We start from the raw sequence: 23,648 nt of genomic DNA, 5'->3' as shown, positions 1-23,648 counted from the left end.
TTAAAGTGTACATCAAGTACATCAATCCATTTAGCAATATCCACCACAGCAATCTTGTGTGGTTGCTAAACTGCTCTTTGTTATTCATGCATGATCATCCCGGTTTACAAGATATTTGCAATGTTTACTAAACAAGGAGTGTCTAAGTCCATCCATACATCGTCAACCGCTTATCCTGCGTACAGGGTCGTGGGGGGCTGGAGCCAATCCCAGCTGAGTGTCTAAGTGACTTTCCATATTAGTTCATAAGAAAGACATTTGTGAAGTTCCTGGAGGCTTATCATTTCAGTTTTTCAGAACTTAAAAGTGGACGTGAGGAAGGTGAATTTAATTAATTAATTTTTTAGTTGAGGAAAAGGAAAAACATGACATTTTTCTGCAAATGCTCATTTACACGTTTGTTTAATTTACCAAATTGGAAGAATAACAAATAAATAACAGACTAAATTTTAATCACTGTCAAGCATTGCTTAGTTATATTCTCCTTTCACATCACAAAACTTTTCTTGGGGGCAGAAAAAAGTAATTCTATCTCAGACTGTTTTCCCCTACTCCTCCGTGAAACACTTCTAGTTTACTTTAAGGTTATCTTGCACACTCTGGATGGTATGGATGAGTTTTTTTTTGTGGACTGTGAAGTCCATTGTAAAGCCTATTATTTCTTTAAACTGTTAAAAGGTGTATATATACTATCATTGTATGCTCTATTCTTTAAGTCTTTTGAGATATCATCACAATTAAAGTTTTCCCCTTTGTGTTCAATGGGTAGGGTACTGTAATAGTAGTCATATTAATATTTTTTGTTATAATGTGGCTTCTTACATTTTCAGTGTCCTGTACGGTAGCTTTCTAAGGGTTTTACACTTGGAGATATTGATGATGTAATTCCACAACAAGACTGTCATCACTTCTCTCACAATAATGCATCCCTAATGAGGGGTGTTGATTAATCCATTAGCAAAGCTCCAATTACTATTGTCCCTGCAGTTATTTTCCTGTAAAAGGAGAAATCAGCCCTCATAGACTCTGACAGATATCATCACTTTGAGATATTCAGTGCAGTTCATGAGTTATTTTGTGATGAAGTGTTTGATTTAAATTTGTAATTTAATTTTGTGGTACACCCACTTCCCCTTGGCATGGCTGATATACTTCTATTTCAATTTGTGATTACCTTTGTCACCCAAAATGCCTGAACAACCTGGAGACAAGGGGGCATGAACTTATTACTTTGAATCAAAGGTGGGCGTATAGGAATATAAATGTCTTTCCAATGAGTTCTTGAACATTAGGGCAAGCCTGTGATTGCAGCTGCTCTTACTGAAATGTCGAGTAGCATCATTGCATATGGTCTAGTGAAGCTACTGTTAGTCAAGGAATTTCTGCCTCTTCTACTGTGGATTTTCTCCTTGTATTTTAAGTGTGTTTAAGAGTGTTGATACAAAATGGCCTTTTTTATTATGTTTTCATATTGTGACAACTTATCAGCATAAAGCAGATCTAGAAATAACCATAGTAAGTGTTTCATGATTTCCCATTACCTGTACATTATGTTAAAAGTACAAGTTGTGCTTATGGTACTAAAAAGGAGGTTCAGCATTGTAGCTGACACTTTCGTGTTGTCTTTTAGCATTATAATAGCGGTACCCTTTTTACTGTGCACATATGCTATAGATTTCTTTATTGTCTTTTGATAGAAAATGAGAAGGCTCCTGCTTCACTGCCATTTCACAAAAGCAGTATTTGGTGTTCATTTTTGGTCTCCTCTCCACACACAGCTCATTGAAAAGAAAAATGATACCCGTGGGGTTGCTTATGGTTCATTTCTTGGTCTTGTCTCACATTCACTGCTCACAATTCCATTAAACTGTGAGGTCTTTTTAAAAAGCAAGCATGCTCCCTCATGTGCAAAACAAACACATGCACCCTCAATATACACACACATTAACACACACACACTCACACACACACACCCTACAGCCTTCTTTTCCTTGTGAGGGAGCACTCACTTAGCATAGCGCTATAGAGTGCAAAGATTGGAGACTCAGCAAGTGGTAGGAAACTTGTGGTACGAAATGAGATGACGTTTGATGTTAACAAAAACCTCAGTCTGCACTGTACAGGCACTTTGCTGTTAAGACTGATTGGCACTCAAGACATTGCATCAAATTAGATTTTATTTTGGGGCAGATGGTTCCCACATAGTATTTACCCAGAGTGTGTATTTTGATACTGTTTTTCCGTGTGTGTATCTGAAGAATTCTGGATGCACTTTAACTCTTCAGTTCTACTTGACCCACCACTGGGTTACATTACAAGTTGCATGGCCAATCATGGATGTATTTACTAGAGCCCCACTGATATGGTTTTTTTGGGGCCAATGCCAATGCCGATATTAAAGTGAAAAAGAGCCGATTTATGAGCCGATATTTTGATTTTGAAAATGATTTAGATAGTAGACTCCTTTCCTATATAAACTACACTTAGAACAGGCTGATACTTGGTCATTATTGTAAGGGCAGTATTCTATTTTTGCAATAAAGATGATAAAAAAAAAAGAAAGAAAAAAGACAAACAGAGCTACAGTGCTGTTTGTCATCACGGCATTCTTCTTCTGCTTGTATAATTCTGGCAGTGTAGATGCCCGTCACTACATTAAATGCGTCCACAGAAGAAGAGGAAATAATAATAATAATAATAATAATAATAATAAACAGTCTCTGAGTAGTCCTCTGGTTTATTAGAAGGAAGAAGAGAAGTGACATTTGGACAAATGAATGAACACACGTGTTATTTAGCACGTGCCAACAGCCTCTGGATCGTAATAAGATGAAGCCAGATGGAGTCGGGACAGATACAGACAGCTGACGGACGGCAAAAAATCACGGACATAATCAGTGTGGATTTTCCCAGATGGAAGGCTTTCATGTGGGACAGATGTTTTCAAAGTGGAGCTGAAGTTGCCTGTTTTCTGCTGGACAGGTAATTAAGTTAGTCGGACTTTAGCAAATGCAAATGAAGCTGTTTTTTGATAGCTTTAGCTACAAGCTGGCCATAATCACTGAGAGAAGTGACGTGTTTTCCCTGTCAGTGGTGTAAAATATGTAACGTTAGTTGGATTAATTTCATGTAGCCTTGTTATTCTCCAGTGCTGTGGTTTGGCTTTTCCAGTTATGTTAGCAAGACAATCAGCTGATTAGTAATACAACGGTAAGGTTAGCTTACAGCATGGAAGCAATCAGCCAGCTAAACTTTTACTGCTCTGGTAGAAAAAACATGTAGTTGGATTAATTTCATGTAGTTATTCTCCAGCGCTGTGCTTTGGCTTGTGGTGTAAAATGTGTAGTTGGATTAATTTCATGTAGTGACTCTCTCTCTTCAGTGCTCTGTTTTGGCTTTGTTGGTTATGTTCCTGAGACAATCAGCTGATCACTAATTGGCAATAAAACAGTAGCTTCCAGCATCAAAGCTCAGATCAGCCAGCTAAACTTTTACTGCCCTGGCAGAAAAAAATATTTTGTTGGTTTGTAATTTAATGTAGTTATTCTACTGCGCTCTGTTATGGCTTTGCAACGTGGACAGAACTGTGCCCTTACCTTCCTGAGACAAACCACTGATGAATATTATTGCCAATAAAACGGTAACAGCATGGAAGCTCAGATCAGCAGCTAAACTTCTGTTGAATACTGCCCTGGTGGACAACATGTAGTGTTGTAGTCAGACCGCCCAAACCGAGACCAAGTCAAGACCAACACTTTTAGGGGCTGAGAGCCGTCGAGACCAAGACCGAGGCAGGACGAGACCGAGTCAAGACCAAGACCAGTTCCCTGCATTGCATGGCACGCAATAAAATGTAGAACGAGATCATAGGTACTTTACAAACTGATCTGAAAGATCCACGTTCCCATTAAAACACCCACATACAAACACTAAGAGCTGAAATCAATGTAAACATTGCAGGGAGGGGTGACAGTCTTTAATTAGGGTTATTGGTTGCATTTGAAGCAATATGTTTTACTTCCAATCAAAGTTAGGATGTTAACAAATCAGACAATGCAAAAGCAATTTATTGATATTCCCAAAGTTATGGTCTTGACTGGTCTTGAAATAAAATCCCGAGACCGAGACAAGACCAAGACCATCAATATGTGGTCTTAAGACCAAGACCGGTCTCGAGTACTACAACACTAAAAACATGTATTATTTTTACTGCTAATAGTGCTTCGCCACTGTGCAGACAATTTTTTTTTTATTTTATTTGTAGTTTAACATGCTAAATGCCCATTAAAAACGTTGCACTGTTTTACCACAAGCTGAAATTATGGCTATCAATACTACTTTGTGTTTCTTGTGTATTTCAAAAAAATAAAAAAGACATTTTGGTAAGATTTGCAGATTGCTTATCTAATTAATTAAGCAAAGTGAGAAGAGCCTTGATCCTCACCTGACAAAGCAATTGTATACTATTTTGTGGTTTATAATGGACTGTGCTGCAGAAACAGTGATGTTTACATTTTCCTGTTATCTGTCAGTGGTCATACTTGCTGCACTAGATGTGATAGTTTTTGAGATGTTCTTCATTTACTTTGGTATGTTAGTCCAGATGAGCCAACCCTCCTAAGATGTAACAAAAAAGTATGATTACAGTACAGTAAAATACTGTATTACAGGAGTATGAGACATCATGTAACACTTAATTTCTTGATGTGGCAGTTGTATAATGAACAAGTAACAATAAAATATAATAATAATAATATTTACAATAATATATGGGTTTACTGAATAATCAAGTAAATATAATTTCTTAATATATCAATCTAAAGACTGCGATGGACTGGCGACCTGTCCAGGGTGTTCCCTGCCTCTCGCCCGATGTAAACTGGGATTGGCTCCAGCCCCCCGCGACCCTGTACGCATGATAAACGGTTGACGATGGATGGATGGATCAATCTAAAGAAACCTGATTTCTTGACTGGCAACTCTCTGCTATCTAACAGAGGACATCTTATGTGCTGTCTCAGGCACCGTAGCTATACAACTCGCTTGGATAGGGGAGGGGGGTGCAATTCGCAACTCTCACCACTAGATGCCACTAAAACTTACACACTGAACCTTTAAGGTGGTCACCTTTGTGGTTTTGTTGGAACGTTCACACTTTGATGAAACAATATGTTATAATGTGAGCTTTTTCAATATAACGTGGTTGTCATTGCGGGCTGACTGTTTGCTAATGTCGAAATCGGCGGTAGAGTTTTTTTTTTCTCTCTCTCTCTTTCTTTCTCTGTGTTCGGTCCGCATAGTCTCCGGGTTGTTCAACACTATAGTGGACAACTTTTGATTATTGTGGGGAACACTGCTGTCTCATTTGATCTGTGGTTATATGGGGACTTTGGGTGTATTTGTATTTTAGGGGTATGTTGGGGGGAGGGTGTCTCACCTCGGCTCTCTATGACCATTTGCATTTTAGTTTTCTTATTTTAATGGCAATATAGATCCCAGCATTACTGGGTCAGGCACACCTCTCAGATTTATCAGTTGGAATATCAGAGGTATGGGTAATCCTGTTAAGAGATCTAAGGTTTTTGCACACTTGAATCGTTTAAAGTCTGATTTAGTATTTTTACAGGAGACTCACCTTCATTTTAAAGATCACCATAGGTTACATTGCCCTTGCGTAAGTCAAGTCTTCCAGTCACTTTATTTCAAAAGCTAGAGGAGTCGCCATTTTAATTAACAAAAAAGTTCAGTTCTCATCCACTGATGTTATTGCTCATAGGAATGGCAAATACCTCATGGCTGCTGGTACTCTAATGCAAAGAAAGCTTTTGTTGATAAATGTATATGCCCTGAAATTCGATGACGTTGAATTCAGACATTGAGTAACATCCCCTTCTTGAATACACACCTGTTGATTTTCGGGGGGGATCTAAATTGTGTTTCTGACCCAATCTCGGATCGGTCTAATCCTCGTAATCTGACTCAATCTGCTATGTCTAAAACACTCTCTGATTTTATGAAACAGAATGGTCTTCTCCCAGGTTCACTAATCATATTCCAGGATTGATTACTTTTTTATTGACAGTATGCTTAATTCATGTGTAAATTCTTCTGACTATTTAGCTATTGTAATATCAGACCATTCACCTTTATTATTAGACATTCAATTTACTACTAATATAAACGTAGCCAACCGCTTTGGAGATTTGACTCTCTTCTTTGGCAGACAAAGAATTTTACGAACTCATTTCAAATTGAATATTGAAGAGTTCCTGTCTTTCAATCAAGATGACTCCTCTTCATATTCATTGTTATCGGAGACACTTAAATGTTACCTGAGAGGTCAATTATTTCTTACACTGCTCTTTCTAGTAAAAAGATTAATGCCAGGCTTAATACATCTGTGATTAGTGACCTTGATCAAAGATTGAACCCTTCTTCAGAATTACTTAAACAGCGTGTTGATTTGCAAGCAGAATTCAATCTCATCTCAACTAAAGAGGCAGAGCGCTTGTTACTACGCCGTTGTGGTTCATATTATGAACATGGTGACAAGGCAAGTCGTTTACTGCCACATCAGTTACGACGACAGGCCACTTCCCGTTTGATACCCAGTATTATAAACACTTATGATACTATTACTACAGATCCCTTGGAAATTAACGCTACTTTTAAATCATTTTACTCTTCATTATATAAATCTGAATTTCCTACAGATAACACTGAAATGAACAAATTTCTTCAGAACCTTTCGAATTCTGTTTGAAGAAGTATTAAAATGCAATTAAAGCTATGCAATCTAACAAAGCCCCAGGCCCTGATAGGTTTCCAATAGAATTTTTCAAAACCTTTATTGGTAAATTGGCACCGCTACTTTTATCCGTATTCAATGAATCCTTGGAAAGTGGTTCATTACCACCAACCTTGACACAAGCCGCTATTGCTCTCCTTCTCAAAAGGGACAAAGATCCCTTGATTGACTTGATTTCTTTAAATGGTGAAAAGGCGTTCGGTAGGGTAGAGTGGGAGTACTTGTTTGCAGTCTTAAAGAAGTTCGGATTTGGTGATAAATTTATTTCATGGATTCGCCTCCTTCATTCATTCCCTAAGGCCAGTGTCCATACCAATACCAATGATGTTTATTCTGATTATTTTGCCCTTGGACGTGGATATGGCCACGGTTGTCCTTTATCACCTTTGCTCTTTGCCATCACTATTGAGCCCCTGTCTATTACATTAAGCTCTTCCCCCTTATTCAAAGGAATCACCCGTAATGGAACTGAATATAAATTATCACTGGATGCAGTTGATATGTTATTGTATATAACTGATCCTACACTTTCTATCCCTGCTGTTTTAACTATTCAGAAGAATTTCAGCACCTTTTCAGGTTATAAATTAATTTGGGGGAAAAGTGAGTGTTTTCCCATTAATACTGCAGCATGACATCTTCAGTCAGATTTACCTTTTCAATTAAGTCCGTCAGGGTTTAAATACCTAGGTATTAATGTGACTCGTTCTTTATCTAGCCTTGCATCTGCTAATTTCACTCCCCTTATCTCAAAGATTACATATGATATTCAAAGATGGGGTAGCCTCCTCTTTTCATTAATTGGCAAGATCAATGTTGCTAAAATTAATATTTTGCCGCAGTTTTTTTTTTTTCAATTCCTCTTTTTCTGCCAAAACATTTTTGACTCAATGGATAAGATAATTTGTTTTTTTATTTGGGGTGGGAAATCACCTAGGGTTCGTAAAACCTTACTGCAGAGATGCAAACTTAGTGGAGGACTTGCATTAACTAATTTTCTAACATACTATTGGGCTGCTCACATCCATAAACTTTGCTATTGGTTAAAATCTCCTGGATCCTCTTGGTGTAAATTGGAACTGTCATCCTGTAGGGGATCTTCTATACTTGCTCTACTTTACCCACAAAACCCTCTTTATATACTGATAATCAATTGGTTCTTAACACACTCAAAATCTGGTATAAATTTAGACGGCACTTTAAATTTGTAGCTGCATCTTCCTTGGGTCCTTTATATAACAACCATTTATTCCCTCCATCACTCTCGGACTCGACATTTTCTGTGTGGTATGACAAGGGTCTAACACAATTCAGACATTTATATGTAGCCAATTTGTCATCTCTCTATGACCTCCCTGTTACTCATCTGTTTCGTTATTTTCACACTCACAATTTTGTGGCTAAATACAGAAAGACTCCTGGGAACAAGCCAGAGAGAGGATGCGATCTACCACCTTTTGTGCTTGTCTTATTCAATTTAAGGTCTTAGACAGGGCACATTTTTACAAGTCTAGACTATGTGAATTGTATCCGGAAGTGGACAATAAATGTGATAAATGCCATGGCTCTCCCTGTCACCTTAGCCACATGTTTTCTCTTTGCCCTGATCTGAAAGGTTTCTGGGCAGGTTATTTTACTATTATGTCCTCTGTTCTTGGGGTAAATCTCCAACCTTGCCCTCTGATTGCTATATTTGGGATCTCTGACCCCTCACTTGTACTTAACCGTACACAAAAGGACATTATAGCTTTCACATCCTTACTTGCAAGACGGTTTAATCATTTCCGACACGCCGAGTGTAGCTACAAACAAATGGCTCGCAGATATATTTAGGATACGTTTTACACTAACTGTTCATTATGATGTTAGCACTCCTCCACTGATAAACACAGCATTAGCTTTGTGGCTAATTAGCTATGTGCAGCGTTAGCTGCTGTAAGTGATGTTAGAGAATATTTAGAAGTGATGAACTAGGGAAAAATTATAGGACTGTTCACTAGAACAATCACATTGTGTCAGAAATAAATCTACAATCGTCTGTCAGCAGCATAGCCTCCAACACTTAACTAACGTTACCGTAATATTGAACATAAAGTTACTGCTGTGACCAAGGAGGAAGCCGGGAGAGTGCAGTGAAAAACGGGAGGGTTAGCAAGGCATGAATGTTTTAAGGAGAGGAGAAGTGATGGGGCTGTTTTATTATTATTTAAGTCATTTAAATTAGGTAACAAATGACTAACTCACCAGTAATACAGCCACTCTCGGCATTGTTTCTACATGCTCCGTAGACTCGAGTCAGCTGATTGTTTTCTTTTGTGGTTTTTGTGGTGAGGCAGTGTTATTAACAAAGGAGGTGGAGAGCGCCCTCTGGTGATCAAACTATGCAACACTCATGACATGAGTGAAGGATCTGTCTCTCTGTTTCTTTTTTAATATACATATATCTGCTGTTGTAAACACAGATGCCGATATAAATGCAATTAGCTCATATCGGCCGATAATATCGGCCGGGCCAATATATCAGTCGGGCTCTAGACTTTACACATCCAGCTTTATCATGCACTTTAACTCAGTTGTAGTCATGTGCCTGACCACCTGGTGAATGTAAGTCAAATACTTACTCTCTTTTTGTTCTGTTTTGTCCCAACTCCTGAGGGAAACATCTGGCTATTTGGCTGCTAAATGCTCCACTGTTTTCACCAGCTAGTTGCTAACTGTGTCTGTCAAATGTTTGGTGCTGAGCAGGTAGTGTACTGTGGGGTACACTTTAGAGCTTTTCCCCTGAAAACAGCTTCCTGCTGTGGCTGAAAACAACCAGTGAGAGTAAACAATGAGTGGAACTGAATGTTGGCAGTGGATGGAAATCATGCGCTGCAGAATCATCCACAGAATTTAAAAGGATACTGGGCTTAGAGAAATACAGAAGAAGGAACAATTGGTTTGGCTAGACTTATTTAAATTTGTGAGCCCACAGTTTTTAAATTATTTCAGAAATGATAACCTTCATAATTCAAGGTTTATTCTTAGGTCTTGCAGTACAATAAATAAGGAAATGTGGGCTGCACTTTAAGTTGATTTTTACAATTAAATGGAATCAGTTAAGGTCTGTTGCACACAAGATGATGTGTGCCATCACTGATCCTTACTGCTGCTATGAGGCCAGACTATGACCACATGAAGTCTGCAGCAGGATGAAGTTTTAGCTGTGGTCATGTCAGCTAATTAAAAGTTTCCTGTGGAGTTTGTGACCTCTAGTAGTGCTATGGAGGTGTTTTTCCATGTATAGGTCCCTATTTTGTCTTGAGCATGCATAAGAAGATGCACATACACATGCGTGCACACGTTTGATGTGGTACACTATTCCACTGATTGACATGTGGTGGTGACATGCCAAGGTACACAGCAATGCACCAACAAAGACAGGAAAGAGGAATCTATTAACCTAGTAAACATGGATGTAAACAATGCTGCTAAAATACTTGCTTTGCAAATGTTTTATGAGGAAGGAAATACATTCAACACGTATTTTAGACCTCAAGGATACACGCAATGTGTTTGGTGAGTTACACTGAATGTTAACATTAGTTTGTTTTGTTTACAAGAAAGTTATTAATCAGAGGTGTTGACACATTGTTAGACGCTTCATATTAGCCTCTCTTCACTGGCTCCCTATAATATCCAGAATAGAATTTAAAATTATTCTCAGCTACAAAGCCCTTACTGATCAGGCACCATCATATCTTAAAGAGCTCATAGTACCTTATTATCCCACTACAACATTGCACTCTATGAATATAAGGTTACTTGTGGTTCCAAGAGTCTCCAAAAGTAGAATGTGAGCCAGAGCCTTCAGCTATCAAGCTCCTCTCCTGTAGAATCAGGTCCCAGTTTGGGTTTGGGAGACAGACACCATTTCCACATTTAAGAGTAGGCTTTCCTCTTTAATAAAGCTAATAGTTAGGGCTGGCTCAGGTACGTACTGAACTATCCATTAATTATGTTGCTATAGGCTTAGACTGCCAGGAGACTTCCCAAGACTCACTGAGCTCCTCTCTCCTCCTCTCCCTCTCTATCTGTAAGTATTCTTGTCCCATTAATACATGTTACTAACTTGACTTCTTTCCTCTCTTATAATTTTGTGCCTTCTTGTCCCTCTCCTGTCCTTCTGTCAGCAGGTGTTTCTTTGTCCATTCTCCTCCCTCTCTCTCAACCCAAATGATTGAGGGAGTTGGTCACATGCTCTAAAGGTTTCTGCCTGTTATAGGGGAGTTTTTCCTTTCCACCATCACCAACTGCTTGCTCATGGTAGGAATTGTTGGATCTCTGTAAATAATATTACAAAGAGAACAGTCTAGACCTGTGGGCCGTACTGCAAAGTAAGGTAACTGACTTATCCAAGTAACGGAGTAATTTTGTTACGTCGGGTATAACTTTCTGATTAACCCATACCACTAAAGGTGGATAAGTTTTACCCGAGGTATGCTGTCATGGCAATTTATGATGCACCTCTAAACTGCTCCAAGCAGGTAATCTTCGTGGTTAACTCAAACTTACCCTATATACGTGGTCTACACATCACATTTGTAAATTCAATTCAGTTTTATTTATTTATTTTACATGTCACACTGGCAATAGTATCTTCAAATATTTTCAACCCAGCCCTACTCATGATATAAACTGTCATCTGTCAAGTCATACACTTTGTCCTCCTCATTGCTGCAGCTCTACTGACTCTGCAGCTATGAGTCAGCAGGCTCAAACTGGCCACTAGGCAGTCGGATGGTGCTGCGGTTTGCTAGTGCTTTTAATGCAGATTTGAGAGCAGTTGTGTGTTAGGAACTGCAGTTGATACTTTTTGGGGTTGTAATTGGACATAGATGGTTAGAGTTTTGATTGGTTCCAAAAGATCAGGCCTGAACTCACACAAACTGTTGTGGATTCTGTTTAAACCCAACTCAAGTCTGAGTCAATTTAACATTTGATAAGCTTGACTGAATTTTTACCTCAGTATAATATGTGAGTAGGGTCCTGATGTCTTCATATTTTACTGTCATACCTCAGCAATACCTAAAACAGACAAAGCTATGAATGTCACTGGTGAACGTTGCGTAATGCCTCAGATCTTCCCGTCTGTGAGGACAAAGCAAATTCTTCTGGTGCTAATTTCACTCTCACTTTGTCTGTCTCTGATTTGCATTGATATGCATAACCAAGTGACTGAGAAGGACCTACATGTCACTCTCTCAAAAAAACAAACAAACCCCACAATCAACATAAAATGTCATCCTCAGAAAAGTCAGAGAGCATGACCTAGCATGAACCATCGGGTCAGGTCTGGCTGCTATCAGAGTGAGAATTAAAAGTTCTGTAAGGGTAAAAAACAGGCTTGTGAAGTAAGAAGGCTGAAAAGTCTTGAAAAAGTCAATCAATAAAAACACCACAAAAGACTTTGAGAACTGCTCTTTCTCCCAAACTGTTACAGTGAAGCAGCTCAGAGGGAAATGCTGTGGCTGTGCTGGGATGCGAGTGAGCGTGGGCTTATAGGATATATCTTCCTTGAATAAAAAACTGCTTCAATAAAAGTTTCCCGGCACATAATGATTATGCATTCCAGTTTCAAGTACAGAGGAACAGCAAAGATTTTTTAATGACGAAATCTGTCTCTCCTTTTAAGAAAAGATTTCTGAATCTCTCAAAGGTGTTTCAAGTCATACACCTGTTGGTGTTGATAACAACTACTTCATGTTTACTTTTTAAAAAACATTCAAGCCTTGAATTTGTGATTAAATGACCTTTTAGACTCTTTGATTGTAACTTCAGTGGTCGGTAGTGTTTGTGGACAACATATATATTAACAATATATTGATAGTTTTAAAGCAGCATATTGACAACAGACTTTTCCTCCCACTCGTTTCCGCATGTTTATTCCTCTCCTATTTAGTAAAATGCCCGTTGTTTATACTGTCAGTTTCTTTGTTAGTCTGCCGGCTGTCCTTGACATCTTTCAAAAGGACATTATCTACATGTAACACCCTATCAGCAGTTTGCATGCTGTGTGTGCTTTGGTAATTGCTCATTGCAAAGCTTTTAACATTATAACCAAGGCAATTTTATGCATGGGAGCAAGCTGAGGTAGCCAGCAGTTAAATCCTACCGTGTTATGTCTTGTAGTTTGGCAGCTCCAGTGATTGTGGCATGTAACTGTTGAGTAGCTTCTGCCTCCAATCTGTATAGAATACTCCCCTGTCACTCAAATGATAATGATGATCTTTTTATCTTTACGGTATAATGCTAGTGTGGCCAGCCTCTGCAATGCCCTATACCTATAATCCAAAATGTGCAGCATGGTTATTATATTTTGACTTACGCATGGCATAATACATACTTATTTCTAATACATAAAATACATCACATGCCAAGAAAATGTCCATTGCTGGTTGTTACCAAGCTTTCCAACATTTTATTTTAGATTAATTTCTGTGAAGATGTTACATAGTAGATCTTTAAAGCTGATATAGCCTAATCAATATGTGTATATTAACATTGGATCACTTTACGATGTGCAATGTAAACTCACAGATAATAGAAATATATCAATGTTGTCATCAGAGCTGGTTTCTGCTGCAACCAAGTGAAAAAGAAGTGAGTCATACTGGTTTATACCCCCCTTCCTTCTCAAAAGTCTTTTTGACCTTTGAGACATATTTTCAGAAAGGACGATGTAGCTTGAAGCTCCCATGTTATGCTAGTAGGCAGAACAATGTATAATCAGTGTAGGAAAAAAGTACTAGGATTATTTAGTGTTATAGTATTGTTTGTTTAAGAATTACGTGAGTATGAGTGAGCATTCAGAATAATGTAGAAGTGAAGATGAAACCTCTGCATATACAGTTAAATAGGACTGAGGAAACAGAGGACAACCTATCTCTGAGATATGAAACGTAAACCAATTAACAGCTGTGTCTGCAATTTCCACAAAATCTCTAATACAATTAAGAATGAGTGATAACAATGCCAAAGGCAGCATTTCTGTTGGGACTATAACACACACATTCGCTAGATTCCTTTACTAAAAGGTCATTTGTGACTAAATAAAAATGACTAATGTGTATAGGTGTAGTATTTAGAAGCATTAGGAGCTATGAGGTAAGTCAACTTGAATATTAAAGGCTTTAAGTTGTCATTTGTGATCAAGGACTGGCAGTGAATGAGAATGACATTGATTCATGCAGGATGTACAGTGTACTCTACAGCCATTCATTCAAATATCTTGTTTCTTCTTGTATTTTGAGTACTTAAGTAGCAGGTGTTGTCATAGCAGTTTTGCATCCCGCTTTAGAAGAGACTTAATATTCATAAATGCTGTGCTGCGCTGTTCTGTCCAAGAGTAGCTTGTAAAATCAGCTTTTAAGTTGTTTTTCTATTTGAAAGCAACTCTGCTGGATGTTTTGATAACATGAAAATAATGAATTGAATTATGCAACAATACTTTGTATCTGACAATGAAATAACTGCTGATCCTAACGTCCAAGCCTGAAATTTGGTAAACTGCAGCATGCCCAGTAAAACGCAAACTGAAATGTCACATTGATAGTTTCTCAATATGTGTATGCACGTGATACTGCCAGTTTGAGTCATAAAACAACTGTGTATGTGGCTCTTTCTGTTCCAGAAGAAACATCTATGACTAAGAAAGTAACCATGGTAGGAAAAAACAATGTTTCCCTCTGCCTCCATGATGCCACTCCTAGAGACTATATAGAATCTAATCTAATCCAATAATAGAAAAAAATCCAAATAAGCGTCAGTATATATTTATATAGGCTTTATTTCGATTAGAAGCACATTAAGCTGCACAAGCTCAAAGAGATGAAACAGTGAACAGTGCGTGACTGCACGGAAATAAATCATGATGACAGCACATAAGTCAGACTGAAATGACACTGCAGACACATTCATCATGACATGTCACATCGAACAATATTGCATCTTTTTGCATCTTCCCTATTGAAATGCATATGTAAAATGTGAGGGCGAGAGAGACAGAGAGAGAGAGTGGTGTATAGAAAATAGGGTATCCCCAGGGACAGTGCTTACTCCCCGAGGAGCGACCTGTCTTAAATAAATCATTCCATTTCCATGCCCAACTTCCCTATCTTCCTTTAATCCAGTGTGGGAGAGAGTGGAGAAAGATAGGGGAGTAAGCTGTTTGCCTTCCTCCTCTGCCTGTGTGTCGCTTTAAGCCTTTGGTAACTTGAGTTCCCAAACTTTATTTTGTTGACCCACTTAAATGTGACTGTAAATCCACAAACTCAGTTGTACAGTATAGGGGGAACATTTTTGAATGAATCTTCTGTTAGTAAGCAAGCAGAGCAGGCCGATCACACATACTTTAGTAATGAGATCTATTTTCTATGCACTTTGGCTGAAGGCTAAATTTCCACTATATCATAAATTCTAAATGACCTTTAAAAAAACAAGATCAAATGTCAAGTATTAAGATGGCAGTAAGAATTGCCCCGGAAATGTCCTTGTAAGTAATCTAGTGCTTGATGAAAACCGTAATATTATTGTAATGCATCCAAAAACAACTCACTTGTTTTTGCTTACTTCAGGTAAAAATTAAACTCCCATCTAGCTGTGTGGAGTCCTATAGGAACACCAGATGAGATTTGGAGGTCATTGGTAGTCCTGTGAACAGTGAGGCTGTTCTTAAGCAACCTTGGCACATCCTGTGGGTCTGCCTGAAAAGTGCACAAACTGCATAACAGATCAGTTGACCCTGTCAGCTGTGCCTCACAATGATTGACATTGCACTCTTAGAAAGCTGCAGACTTTTAGTCGTGCTGACAAGACAAGGTTTTCGCCTCACAAGAGTTTCTCTACCTTACTAAGCCTGGAGACCCTTTAGTCTTTCATGTTGTGATCAAATGTAAGAGATATTTGTGAACCCTCATGGATAAGCTCTTCATTCCCTGGTGAAAACTGGGCTGGAAAACTGAAGCCCTCGCTGCAAGCAAGGCAAACACGAATCATGAAATAAACAAACAAAATTTGACCAGCATTTCACAATTTACAAAAATAAATACCTCAGAGCAGCAACTTTATGAAGACTCATTCTGAGGCAAGCATTGACACAAAAGATTAAATATTAGGCTTCTTTTTTTTTTACAGTGCAGATGACAATCTAATGCACTGCTCTGAGCCAAATAATCATGGTACAGGCTAGGTTTATGCCAATTGGCTATCAGATCGACTTGTTAGGATAGAAGAGATTATGCCGAATGTAACCCCCCCATATTAAGGAACAGATAGAAAATATATTTTTATAGAAAATAAAATCTAAAATTGGCTTCTTACTGTGCATTTTCAGGAGATGTGCATTGGTATGATAATGATAACCACTGTTAATCAGCACAAGTGACTGTGCTCCTTAATTTAAAACAACCCATTTGCGATTCCTCTTCCATCTGCCAATCCTAACAAGTGTGCTGTGCAAAATGACAAAATCCCGTCATATGCCAGCTCACCAAAGCTTTACTCTGCCTAGAAATGTTCATAACATCCGGCTGCATCGCATTCCATCTCTGTCGTGCTGCCTGAGATGATCCGGTGTGTGTCACCCAGCACACAGTATGTGCATGTGTTGGTGTGTCCACCCACCCTCCGGATCCGTGAGCCACACGTGACCGGTTCTCTTCCCCTCTCCACAATCTTTATGCAGCATGAAATTCACTTGTGAGTGTACATAAATGCCTGTAATGATTGATTTTTAATAAATTAATTTGTAATGCATTGTAATGCTAAAACAACCTTTTTTGTCAGAAGTTGGAAGTAGTTTCTGCTCATAAATACTACCATAACCAGCAGTTCTCTGCAATCTCTGGTAATGAAAATTTGACAATATGAACAGACGATTGCCCGACCCAAGTACAGACAGAACAGGTTGGGCTGTTTTACTCTGTTTTGGGACTGCGTACCTACAAGTCTAGAGAATAGCTTCCCTTTGTGTCTCTCCAGAGTCACAAGTCTTAATCTTTCTGCAGCATGCTTTTGGGTCCCAACTGTACTTTTTGAAAAACACTGCTCAGGGGTAAATATCTAATCATGAAAATGCCCAAAGATTCACAGTAGAAAAAGATTAAATGGAACATGATACATTAACAGCTTTGTACCAAACTTGCATTTGCTTTGCCAAAATCAAATATGTTTGTCCCCAAGAATTTTAATACCATGCAAATTGTCAAAGTGCGTCTGCACCCCATCACATGACAAAAAGCATTATTTCCAGTTTCCCTTGTTGTCCTCTAAAGGCAACCGAATGAGGCAGCCTTGTGAGTGAGTGACTCCCCGAGTTTCACACTTACCCGTTAAATCACATCTTCTGGCGTGGAGCTTACTCCACTCATCTCTTGGAAGTCAGCCATTTTCAACATTATATCCTTATCTTAGTTAGTGGAGCCCACAAGGAAAAGCTCAGACTGGCTGTTGTAGACCATGGAGACTGTAAACTCCTCATTCACAGAGCTAGAACATCTTCTAGCTCCAAAACATTTATTTTATCTCATTTCATTTCATTTCGCAATGATACACAAAATACTTTTCTTCCAATTTGGACCTTTGTCCCTTCAGCCCTTTGTTCCCTCAGCTCTTACAATTTCAGTAATAAGCTGTTCCAATATGGTGTCAGTATGTGTCCTTGTAGTACATGAAAGGCACAAAAATACTAAATTTGAATGACAAAATGAATATGTGGAGAGAGTATCAATGCAGTGAAGTTGCAGCCTTTATATCATTTATAAATGGCAATGCCATAATTGTTTTACTTTAATATAGCAAACCAAAAGGCAGCAGCAGCAACTGCTTTATCCCTGAAGGAATGTCAAATGGAATGTCTCTGTGTGTTATCATCCTAAATATTAAAATAATTGTCCTTTAGCCATTGTGCATGGTAGTGCAATTTGTAGGACAGACACTATCTTTATAAACAGACTCAAAGACCTGCACATATAAAAGAATAATTGTAACAAACTATTGTTTCAGATGGTCTGATTAATGCATTAGTTGCCACTTAGATCATATTTACTATGTAACCTATGAACTAGGTGCTTAGTTTCTCTGTTTCTCCAGTTTGAATGGAATTTAAAGTCTTGCTACATCAAAGATTCAAGCCTGTAAAAGATTTCTTTCAAGTAACATCCTGGAACTTATATTGTTGTCACTGGAATTGCCATAGTTTTTATTATTTATGAAGACTTGCAATTCCACTTAATACTTGTGATTTGACGTACTTTCTAATGGCTGATTGAACCTTAGCCCTCAACTGTGACCTTAGCTCTCTCTAAGCAAACCTTAAGGGAAATATCTAAATGTTATATTTGTAATTATTATGCGGTTGTAGGGTTTTTCTTAAATGTATATTCATAACCCCTTAGTATTGTCTTCCCAGAAAGATAAGTATGCATGGGGTAAAACCAACATTTAAATCCTGTTTTTCCACAGGGTACACTAGCCACTGCTGTGGCCTGCATAGAATCTTTAACATATGTAAGAAGAAGGGGGAGAGCGAAAAGGTGGAGTATTTGGAAATATTGGATTTAAACAGTGGTTCATCTCAAGCAAATATTTTTTTACTCTGGGCAGAAAAGAGACATCCATGAGATGAGAAAAATAACACTGAAGACACAACCCGCACCTGGATAGCAGGAAAACATTACATTTTTACTTTCCCTCTGTTACTGTGTGACCAAATCACTGGGTAGCGTATAAAGTGCAGAGGTCACAGATGAGGCTAACTGAACCTTAGGTCATTGTGTGCAATGTAAGATTTGCATAAAACGAGTAAACATGCAAAGCTTAACATGTAGAGCTGAAGCTGCTTTTTTTTAAGATTTCAAAGGCGTGACACCATTTATTGTAAGTGGCTAATCTTGCTGTAAATCCATTCTAAACATGTTTTGTCAGATGACCTCCGGAGGCTTTTAATGGCAAAGCATTAATAAAGGAACACATTGAAATTGGCACAGATATTATATAGTGTTTGTACTGAAGAGATTCAGATGGCAGTAGTGCCAGCTTTACTGTAATTAATCGGCAGCAGCACAGCAGGTATGTCTGCCTCTTCAAACCACAGCTGTCCCTTCCGCCTGCCTGTATCCAGCATCTACGTGTGGCCTCTGCCAGACATAGATGCTGTGTCTCATCGGCACAGTGAAAAGTGTTAAGAAACATCTATTTGTGGGGCATTTGGAACTGTAGGAATTTGGAACACCAGAGAAATGTGGGGGGTTTTTTAAACGTAAAAAGCACTCTTAACCACACTTTCGCCAATCATTAGATATGTGTAAAAGACTCCAACTTCAGTATTTAGTATCTCAACATCTAGTCTTGGAAATTAAAATATATTGGTTGTAATGTGTATTTTTTCTTACTGCCAACAAATCACACAAAACAAGACCAAAACCAGCAATGATTATAGCTTCTTCCTCCATGCCAGTTTTTGTCCAAAAAACACTGAGCCACACCGCTGGATAATATTTTATTTCTACAATGAACATGGGCACTGTACTATTGTATTTTGAGTCAATGCTACATGTATGGAGGACTGATCCTGACAAATTCAGAAATAAATACAGAAATAAATAAATGCTCAATAAATAAATAAACATCTGATTAAATGCACAAAAATATAAAGTAAATAAATAAATGTAGGCAGTAATTAAATTATACAAGGAGACATAAATGTATATATCTATTTTAATTAGCTGCCATATTTATTTATTGTCCATTATAATCTTCAACTTTATTTATTAATGACTTGTTTTTTAAATGTATTTATTTATGTGTGTGTTTTAATATTTTTGTCTGTTTTATTCTTCTGTTGCATTTTCTACCCTATTTATTTCCCCAGTGGTATTTATTTCTGCCTGTCCTTTTTACATTTCTCTATGCATTTCTGCCTCATTATGCAAATGAGGAGGGGCTGTGTCTCAAGGGGTGAACTTCTCTCCTATTGGTGGACCAGTCAGACGGGAGAGCTCTAGGCCTTCTCTGCCTGCACATATCAACGAGCTGCTCCTCACACAGTCAGATGGCTTCCTTCAGTGTGCTGAGGTGTTTAGCAACTCTGTTTGAAGACAATACTACCAGCCATGTCTTCCTTCTTTTTAATGTGATGCACTGACCTACAGAGTTTTCATTTAGCGACTTATACGGACACAGAACTGCAGGAAAGTGAGTTGTTGTTTCTGAGAGCATGGAATATAACGGACAATAAATAAATAAGGTAATTATTACAAAGGTGAATAAGTAAAGAAGCTAATTAAAATAGATATATAGATATATGTCTTCTTGTATAATTGAATTACTGCCTACATTTATTTATTTACTTTATTTCTTTGTGCATTTAATCGGATCCTTATTTATTTATTGAACATTTATTTATTTCTGTATTTATTTCTGAATTTGTCAGGATCAGTCCTCCATACATGTGCCATCCTGTTGCTCCAAAACCCAGTAGTTCACCAAATGTGTGTTAACCCGGGCTAAAAATAGTCCACAACAAATGCAGTATTTACTCCTATATGTGTAACATTTGCTAAAAGCTACCTTGTCCAGCTGCTATTTACATCTTAAAAGGGACAGTAAGTGATTCTGCAGAAAGATTGTAAATATTTGAAATCAAATGCCCAAAAAATACACCCCTCCCTTCAGTGCTCCCTCCGAAGCTCTGCACATTACCAAGGCGACCAGTACTATTAGTATCACTGCTGAAATATGGATGAATCCACAGCGTCTGCTGGCCGAGGGCATTTTAGCCTCAATAAGGTGGCATGTTTTTTTGCAGTACTGTAGAAAGTGTGACAACAAGCCTATCATATGGATAGAAGCAAAATACTTTTCTAAGCCAAAGTCTAAACCATGGGGTCTAGTTTATGAATCAGTAGGATTACTGTGAGTAACTTCAACAGTAATGAATAGTAAACAAACACCATCAAATGAATGACATGCAAGCACACAAACACAGCATCCAAAACACTACGGACTAAAAAAGTTATTTGAAATTGTATTTGCAAAAATACAGTGACTGATGAGAGGACAATATGTCTGTATCAGATACAAAGTGAACACGAACATTATGTCTCTGGAATATTAGGCTACCTAGTATAACATTTCGTATTATGAATCAGCCAAAAGTAATGTAGCAACTCTTTGCTAGAACTGACCTATCGTGTGTGAAACAGCAAGGCTAACATTACTCACCTGTTGAGCAGAAACGAAGCATTCTCTGTGTTGGTTTTCATCCCTTTCACATATTTGAGGTTTATTCAGCATTGAAACACCTCGCAGGGGTCTCTGCTCTTGCCTTGTCATATCATGAGCACAAATACCACCTGTTGCTGATTGGCTGGAACAATGTTGTGGGGAAGATCCATACCATGTTGTTTGTGTTCCATTTAGAGAGCCAGGACTGTGTAGCTTTTTTTAGATCATACACAAATCGGAGAGCTAGCAAACTATAAGGAAATATTCACTAAATTCAACAAAAAATGTACTGGATAACAATTGCGTACTATCCCTTTAAGTAGAAAAGAATGGGTCTGTGCTTTACGTAGAGTGCAGAGAAGTCAGAAAGTATTGAGCGATGGACTAATACATAGTTTTAGTCTTATTATGTTCTTACTGTTGACAGTAAGAAAACTCTAAATCATCCCAGGGCTATTCTTTAAATTTGAGGAGACATAGTACAACCAGGCATCTTCGCTGGGAGACCCTTAGATATAAAAAAAAGATACTACAGTATTTCTTTTTTATTTTGCTTGTGAGGACCAGCCTGTCTTTTCTTTTCTTAGAATAGAAGATACCTTTATTGTCACATACACATGTGAAATTCATTCTCTGCATTTAACCCATCCCTCAAGGGAGCAGTGAGCAGCCACTGTGCAGCACCCGGTGACCAACTCCAGATGTATATATCAGTGTCTAGTCAGTGGCACTGACTGGAGTACCTAACATGTTTTTGATGGTGGGGGAAACCCACACAGACATGGGGAGAACATGCAAACTCCACACAGAAAGGCTGGGACAACCGGGGTTTGAACCCGTGACCTTCTTGCTGTATGGCCACAGTGCTATCCACTGGATCACCGTGCTGCCCAAAGGGAAGGGGAAGGGGAAATTAGTTCTCTGCATTTAACCCATCCTATTTAAGAGCAGTAAGCTGCCATCGTACGGTGCCCGGGGAGCGGTTCGGGGTTCAGGGCCTTCCTCAGGGGACACCTTCGGCATAGGGTCGTGCTGGACTCGATCCGGAGACCCACCAGTTTCCAAACCAAGTCCTAACAGACTGAGCTAACACCGCCCCCCTCTTATAGCAAACATCAATAACTATAATATCTATCTCCAGTATTAGGCACAATTGTAAACTGTGCGAAGACTCAACGTAGAATGAGCAGCATGTAAATATAATATTACTCCATGGTCAAACACAGACACGATAAACAACGTCACATTACTTTTCTTGTACTCAAGAGAGAAAGATGCTTTATTATGTTAACAGTAGAATCAAACACCTAATATTAAGTATTTGGTAAAATGCCACATCTTAGAACCTTTGATAAATCAATTTTTTTTGACATCTAACAACTGCTACTTTGATACTTGTATCACAGCTGGAATTACTGGCAAAGGACTCATAAGCAAGACTACAGACACAAGCATTTGAGCGGAGACAGGCAAATTAAGTACATGGGAAGTCTGTCAAACAGCAAATGTATCCAAATCACTAGGCAAAAGGCAGAATTGAGAAACATAGAAAATGTCTTAAATTATCATGAGGAAATAACAATTGCTGGAACTCTTACTATGGGAAGTCAAGACGAACTGGCAAAGACAAAGAATGACAGATAAAGTATACTAGTGAATAGGGAATAACGAGACTCAGGTGAGATGAATTCGCACAGGGAATCACATGTGCAGGAAACGCAGGTACAGGAAACACGGAATCTGAAATGAGAACCAAAAGGTGAGTTAAGTGAATAAAGACAGGAAACATTGAGAAAAAAAATCTAGAAACAAAAAACTTATTAGAGATAGGATGTAACATTGATTCTCAGATCAGATAATATTGTTTCTTGGATGGCTTCTACAGAACTGTGTCATAAAATGTTTTCAAGCTACATCAAGGTAAAATGGCTGAACACAATGTTGAATGTGTACCCTGATATTTCCCCCCTTCCCTCTCAGTTAGTGCACAACCTTGTGGGCCACATGAAAGCAGAGTTTAAAAAAGATACAGGGCAAAATATCATCAAAAACCCTTTGGAGACGTCTTCAAAGGAGGAGGTCACTCTTTTCAGTGCGTGGTCATCTGCCAACCCTTCTTCGGAATTGGTTCTTTTGAGATGCTGAGTCACAGAAATAATATTGCAGATACTCTAGTTCTAGATTTCATATATAGAACTCCTGTCTTTCTTTTACTTTGAAGATTTGAACATTACCGGGAGTTTAGGTTTGAAGCAACGTGTGTGTGGTTCAGCTTACAGCAATACCCTCTATTTAGTTTTCTCCTTCAGTCAAGCCTCAAATCACCAATGTCTTATTTTTCATCCTCTTTTCAAGGTGCCCATTAAACATACAGTAGGCACACTACTCACTTTTGCATCTTTAAATGAACAATCTTCTTTAAAATTCTCCCAATTATTTTACTTTATCTCTGTGCAAACATGTTTTTCTTCCAAGCAAACAGCTTGTTAATCATTCCAACAAACTTATCTCATCCACGCTCAATGTTCCTATCCTCCTACGTAAATGTCAACATCCACAGCCTGCATTTCTGCTC

General features: G+C 38.3%; 1 long non-coding RNA gene across 1 annotated transcript; it reads right to left on the bottom strand.

Annotated features, from left to right (window-relative positions):
- Positions 1-22,552: 22,552 nt before the first annotated feature.
- LOC123959288 lies at positions 22,553-23,239 on the bottom strand. The gene is made up of 2 exons (XR_006822261.1): positions 23,104-23,239; positions 22,553-22,813 (listed from the first exon to the last, which is right to left on the bottom strand). It is a non-coding gene; the product is annotated as an uncharacterized LOC123959288 (long non-coding RNA).
- Positions 23,240-23,648: the final 409 nt, after the last annotated feature.

The sequence above is a fragment of the Micropterus dolomieu genome, linkage group LG20, assembly GCF_021292245.1.
Source record: "Micropterus dolomieu isolate WLL.071019.BEF.003 ecotype Adirondacks linkage group LG20, ASM2129224v1, whole genome shotgun sequence".
Classification (NCBI taxonomy): Eukaryota; Metazoa; Chordata; class Actinopteri; order Centrarchiformes; family Centrarchidae; genus Micropterus; species Micropterus dolomieu.
Note: the sequence above shows the minus strand (reverse complement) of the source record. Positions and strands in the feature narration are given on the sequence as shown.